At 46.2% G+C, this 6914-nt stretch overlaps 1 pseudogene; it reads right to left on the bottom strand.

Annotated features, from left to right (window-relative positions):
• Positions 1-2567: 2567 nt before the first annotated feature.
• LOC102134918 (GTPase IMAP family member 1-like) lies at positions 2568-6442 on the bottom strand (annotated as a pseudogene).
• Positions 6443-6914: the final 472 nt, after the last annotated feature.

Below are 6914 nucleotides of genomic sequence, written 5' to 3' on the forward strand. Positions count from 1 at the left end.
ATTATAATGGAGCTGAAAATTTCTATCGCCTAGTAATATGTTAGCTGTCATAAAATCATAGTGCAATTACTTTATTTTAAAAATAAATTTATTGTAGCCTAAGTGTACAGTGTTTACAAAGTCTACAGTAGTGTACAGTAATGTCCTAGGCCTTCACATTCACTCACCATTCACTTACTCACTAGCTTACGCACAGCAACTTCCAGTCCTGCATGCTCCATTCATGGTAAATGCCCTATACAGGTGTACCATTTTTTATCTTTTATACTGTATTTTTATTATGCCTTTTCTATGTCTCTATGTTTACATGTGTTTACATACAAAAATACTTACCATTGTGTCATAATTGCCTACAGTATTCGGTACAGTAACATGCTGTACAACCCTTTTCTCTCAACACTTGAAAAATGTGTCACTTCTGGCCACCATGGTTTCTGGTGAGAAATCTGGATATAACCCTACACTATGATGGAAGCAGAGCTTGATATATCTCTCAAAGGTGTGCCACCTCTGTTCCCTTCTCTACAGAGTGAGGACTCCATTCTCTCTGGAGCCTAGAAATAATAGGTTATGCCATATAACCCAGGTATGTAGTAGGCTATACCAACTAGGTTTGTGTAAATACACTCTATAATGTTTGCACAATGCCAAAATTGCCTAATAATGCATATCTCCGAACACATACCAGTCATTAAGCAATTCCTTACTGTCCTTGGAGTTTGCTAAAAGGGTAGATCTTACGTGTTCTCACCACGCACAAAGGTAACTATGTGGTGATATTTTACAATATATATGCATATCAAAACACCAAATTATATGCCTTAAGTATATAAAATTTTTATTTGTCAAGTACACCTTACTAAAACTTCAGAAAACCTAATGTATCTATTTCTCCTCGGTTGCTTGTGCTTTTGGTGTCATATCTAAGAAACTGTTGCCTAGTCCTAGGGCATGAAGCTACACACCTGTTTTCTTTTTAAGACTTTAATCATTTTAACTCTTATATTTGGGTATTTGATCTGCCTTGAGTTAATATTTGCATATAGTGTGAGGTAGGGGGTTCAACATTCTTTCGTATGTGGATATACAGTTGTCTCCGCACTGTAGGTTGTTTTTACCCATTAATTTGTTTCAGGTATTTTTCATGACATCCTTTATCCTTTTGTGTATATCCCACTACTTACAGACAGCCTTGTAACACACTGCATACTAAACACACCCTTTTCCCTAGCAGGTCCTGCATTCAGCCCTAGCTGGGTGTCAGTTGAACCAGATAATCAACTTCCTCTCTGGGATTCCTGGAGTGCTCCTTCCACATTCCCACCAGCTGAGTCACTGCCCCTTAGGAATTGTCTGGGCCCATTCCTCCTCAACCAAAGAGCAAGAATCTAGTTTTTCTCACTTGATTTGGGTCAAGGGTTAAAACCTTCAACTGCTTACAATGGGCACTTTGCTATTCTTTTTTCACACTTATTTTCATCAACGATCATTCCCTTTCTCTTCAGGCTGCCAATGGCAGAACTTTTCTCTGTTTGTTCGTGGCAAGAGTATATTGAAAAGTGATTTCCTACCAAGGCCTCTGCTAAGATCTGTTCACAACTCCCTAAACCAACTCCCTAAAAGCCCCTGCTGCTGAGGAAATGTCAAGTCTCAGCAATTGGCACTGGTGTTCCTGTTGATGTGTGCAATGGCTTCCAGGAGGGACTTGTGTGCTTGCTCTCCAGCATGAGCTCAGGTGTTGCAGCTTATTTTCCCTTTTTGCTTGTCTCTTCAGTCATTGAGGCCATCAGTAACCTGGGTCTCTCTGGCTGTGAATGCAATGGGTGGTAGATGCTGTAGGGGAGAGGTTTGGAATTACAGAGCAACACCAAAGAGATGAGCTGGAATCTGTGGGTGAGAGTGGTGGGGTTGGAGACAAAGTCAATATGGGTGGAGGAATGTGGAGGAACTGTAGGGGTAGACAGCACAAGCTAACCTGCCTCATTTTACGTGGACCAGAAATCTGATTCTCCCAGGTATGTGTGGGTCAGAAGAGGAGTCTCTATTCCATCATCGTATCACTGGTTCTCAGTCCACAAAAACCTGTTTGCCCCTTTTTAGTAAAATAAAAATTTCCAAACCTCTTAATTTTTTTATTTATCTTTCAGTTGAACAGATCTCAAGAACTAATTCATCTTGCATAACTTACTCTGTGAGTATATAAGCCTCCTTGAAGTAAGCTTTGTGCAAGCCCTCAATAAACCCTGGGAATTGAGCCTCTAGTTATATTCTCCTTGGACTTGCAGAATCATCTGCATTCAACTGTTGAGGGGTCTGAGTGGGGATGTATGGGGAGACACTCCCCAACTGGTGCAGATGGCAAATTTACACCAACATACTTTCTTTTATGGTTACACACAAGAATGTATGTGTGTGTGTGTGTGTGTGTTTCTGTGCATGTTTTTGCTGGTAAGGATGACAGAGTCATGTCTTTTTTCAGGGGGCATGTAAGACAGATAAGCAAACATCCACAAAGACTGATTTCCTTTGACACAATGTGATCATGCAGTATATTTATTTATGGAAATAAATTCCATTCGAATAAACAAGGGTGCAAATGACTGAAGCTCTGCGTTGGGATGGTTCTTGCTTGTGGTCCTGTGGGGACTGCAGGGAATGGGGGACAAGCACCCCTCATCTGTTCTCTGGAGAGAAGAAAACTCAGTGCAGGGAAAGACAGCCAAGGCCACTGGAGAAGAGGCAAAGCAACAGTGGTCTTTGGCTTCAGTAGTGAGAATGCTTAGGGAGGCTGGGTGGTATGAGACGGTTTTGGTGGGAGATGGGTCTCGGCAGAACTCTCACGGTGGTGGATTAAGGCGAGGTGAGGGAGGAGAGGAGAGTCTGTGAGCTCTGAACACCAAGTGAGGAAGATGAATGCGATTATCAGCTGAGGGGTCAGAGCCACGTTTACAATCTGTCAGTCAGATCTGACCTCAGCAAAGGCCGCCGACCAGCGCCTGTGGAGCAGCACGCAGAACAGGAGTGCGCCCCCCGGCAGCAGGGCCAGGCCCAGCCTCTAGCTCCAGAGCGGCTTCGGCCACGCCCACAACCCGGCCCGCAGCCAGGCGCCCCACGGCCTCCTCCGCATGCGGGCGGCCACGCCCTCCACCACCCTCCGGAGCCGCTCCTCCGGGCCTGCCCAGCGCAGGAGATGCGCCAGCTCGTACAACTCGTTGGAGTAGTGGGCGCCCTTGTGCTCCCGCACCAGGCCCTCCACCAGCCCCAGAAGCTGCTCCGCCTGAACCTCCTGCTCCCGGCCAGTGGCCCGGTTGTCAAAGGCACAGACCTGGCCCCCGCACTTGGCCACCAGCTTGCGCAGGGCCCGGTTCTCTGTGCTGCCCACGTAATCCTGCAGGGAGCCCCCCGCCAGGTCCTCCTTCCTGGTGAAGACGATGACAGTCCATTTCAGGACGTCCTCCCCGAACATGTCCCTCACCTGCCTCACCGCTTGCTGGTCCTGGGCGGTGAACCGGCCCAGCTGGGTCACCAGGAGCAGCGCGTGGGGCCCGGGGGCCGAGAGCAGGTAGCAGCGACCTCTCTCCTCACAGCCGGGGTCTGTCTTAGGCACTTCGGAGCTGAAAATGTCCAGAGTGTCCACTACTTCCACATGCCACTTGTCCCACCTGCGGCTGGCCGTGGTGCAGGCCCTGGTCACAGATGTGGCCCCCAGCCTGGAGAGGAACCGTCTCTTGCCCAGGATGCTGTTCCCAGTGGCGCTCTTTCCGGCCCCTGTTCTCCCAACAAGGATGAGCCTCAGCGTGGGCTCCTGCCGGGACTGGGTGTCCTCTGCTGAACCTGCGAGAATAAATTATTTGTAAGCTTTCAAACCTAAGCCAGCATACCTAGGTAAATGGATCTCTTGGATGCCTTCTGAATCAAGGAGAAGAGTGCGTTCGACTTTCACTTTTTAAAGCAAACCTTCACTGAGGTGATCTAATGAGAGATTTACCGTCCCGGGTGGTCCTTACTCATCCAGTCCTGTCCCCTTTGGTTTCACCACATGCCCCTGTTGATGTCCCAGAGCTTGAGGAACCTTTCTCCAGGGGGAACCCTTTATAGTTTCAGGCCATTACCTCATCTGACAGTAGCTCTCTCTGGTCATCTGCACACATGCAGGCTGCACAGGGATTTATTTCCCCTGCTTTCGCATTGGCCTTCCCACTCTGGACAACTGCAACTGTGGTGGGCTCTCTAACAAGTCTTCCAGAAACCACCCTTTGGAAGTGGGAGTAGGATCTGAGTGGGGGCTAGAGTCAGCTCAGCCCCTGGGTTTGAACCACCGCCTCTGCACTGGCTAACCGGGTAGCTGTGGGAAGTTATTTAATCTCCCTGAGCCTTAATTTCCTTCTTCTGTAAAATGGGAGTAATAATATCCATGGTTCCTCAGAGGGTTCTTGAGAGGGTTATATGAGCTAATCCGCATACATGCTGAGCAGAGTGGCTGGCACGTGGAACATCTTTAGTGAATCTAAGTCGTTGCTTTCAGAGGGCTGGGAATAAGAGACCATGTCAGCTTGGGTGGTAGATAAGGAATGTGATCTGGCGGTCTCCTGACTAAAATTCAGATCTTGGTGCCATTTCTAAGGCCCCTGTCTGTGATTTTGAGCCAATCTCTGGGAAGCTGAGCTGATACAAGGCAACTGTTTTTAGGTCAGCCTTGTATACAGAGCCTAAGAGAGTGAGGCAATATATTGGTTTCCACTTCTCTAAGATCAACTTCTTTTGAAATCTCTGTCCCTGCCCATCCGGATCTGGGCATTTGAGGGCTGGCATTATTCTCTGCAGGGGCTCTGGGGACTTCAAGGTCTAAAGTTATCTAGGCCAGTGGCAGACAGAGTGGAATCTACCATCCCACCCCAGAGATCAAAGCCTAACACTTTATTCCTAATCAACTGGGCCATACCAGCCTTTGCCATTGTATTAACAGGGGCAAGGAAATTACAAAGCCAGTGCTCCTGAATTTTCTTAGTCCCATTCAAAAGTCACGAATTGACTTCTGATTCTGATTCTGATTAGGAGAGAGGCACCTACAGGGTGTTAAGAGCTGCCCATACCTGGAAGGTAGAACACCTGAATGGTGGCATCTGCCCTGCTGCTGTCTGAAGTCCATGTACAGGAAAATCTCTGAATTTCACTTTTGTCACATTTTAAATGAAGGGGGTTGAATTTTGATAATCCCTGAGGTGCTCTCCAAATATACCCTTCCAAAATCTTCTTGTATCACTTCTCTTGGTAAATTTCAAAGTTTGTTCATTTCTGTCACAGAGTCTAGCATGACTCATTACCCATCCTAGTACCACACAATATTTCCAAGTCAACTATTTTGTAGTGTATGGCAAAAGTCACTTCTTTCCATATATAGCTCTTCTCAGTAATTATTTCTGACTTTACTTTACCTCTGCTATCCTCAGTTTCTTCATATTGAAAAATGCAGATAATAACTGTTTAACCTACCTTAAAGATTCCTTTGAGGATTAAGTGGGATGTTGCATACAGAGCCTGTCATACACTGAACTACTCATGATGCCCCTGATCCACAGGCTGTCCTGCAGTGCCGGCTTCCTGACCAAGTGAGTCCTTTATCATTTGAATAAGTAGTGCCCCGCCAAAATGGAAGGTAGGCAGAGACATTTCTTTTAAGGTGGGATGTGAAATAAATGATTGGGATTTATTCCACCCCCCCCTTTTTCTGTTCAGTCAGGATGTCATCTCTCTCCCAACTAAGTGCCCTCACTGGGCTCTGTCATCACTCCGCTCTTACATCACCATGTAAGTCGGTCATTGAGAGGAAATGATGCATGTGAATCCCCGTTCGTCTCCCCTTCTTGACTTGGATCTTAGTTTGTAAAATCCAACAGCAGAACCATGTTAGAGAGGTGCTCTCTTTGTCATTATCAGTCAGTCTCCATTTCCCATCTTCTGTCTCTCAGTCTCCCTTTCTTCTCTCTTTCTCCCTCCCTCATTTTCTCTCCCTTGAGCTCTCCTAATATTTTAACTCTTACTCATTGTTCTCCAACACTTTCTTTGGTAAATCATGTTTACTCTATCCTCTATACCCTTGGTCCTCACCCTGTTGAAAAGGACAGAGCCTCAACTATGCTCTCTTACTGAGGCCAGAGCAGTCAAAAGACTTTCCACAACATCACGCAGCAGACCAGGAGCAGCGATGGTGCCAGGGCTTTCACGGTGATATCCTACTGGTCACAACCCCTCTATCTTTTAGAAGATAGCTAAAGGAATTTTCTCCCAAAAGAAACATATCTTAGCTGTCTTCAGCCTTGAGTCATTCTCCACCCCTGTACCCAATCCAGGCACAAACACAGAGGGCATACGTGCCCTCCAGACACAAGTTCTTACCATGGACATGCTCCTTATTGCCTCCCATCTTCCCTTGTTGTCCCATGCTCACCTGGAAGAGTCACAAACACAGCTCATTTGTCCATTCATTTGTCACATAGGTATATATCACCTAAAGTCAGGAGGAGAACAAGATTCTGGGGAAACCACAGCGAGAAGACATTGTCCCTGCCTTCAAGAGTCTTAGAATCTAGTTGTGTACTGTGGTGTGTGTTTGTAGGAGTTGGGATGGGATGGGGAGGGGCAAGAATACAAATGGAATCAGTGATAAGTCCTACTTTAGGAGTGACATTAAGATATTGAATGTTAGCATTAGGATATTAGGATCTGGAAGGAAAGAATAAGGGCACCCATCCTGTTCCTGAGTTAGAAGGACATTTTGGAACCGTTTAATGTTTTCAGTTTCTGGTTCAGAAACTAAATAAGAGGATATTCTATGTCAATGACACATGAACTGTAGAAATACATTTTTTTCTAGGGAATTTGGGGATTACAAGAGACTTCAGTAAAAACTCTGA

The sequence above is a fragment of the Macaca fascicularis genome, chromosome 3 (genome assembly GCF_037993035.2).
Source record: "Macaca fascicularis isolate 582-1 chromosome 3, T2T-MFA8v1.1".
In the NCBI taxonomy this organism is placed as follows: domain Eukaryota; kingdom Metazoa; phylum Chordata; class Mammalia; order Primates; family Cercopithecidae; genus Macaca; species Macaca fascicularis.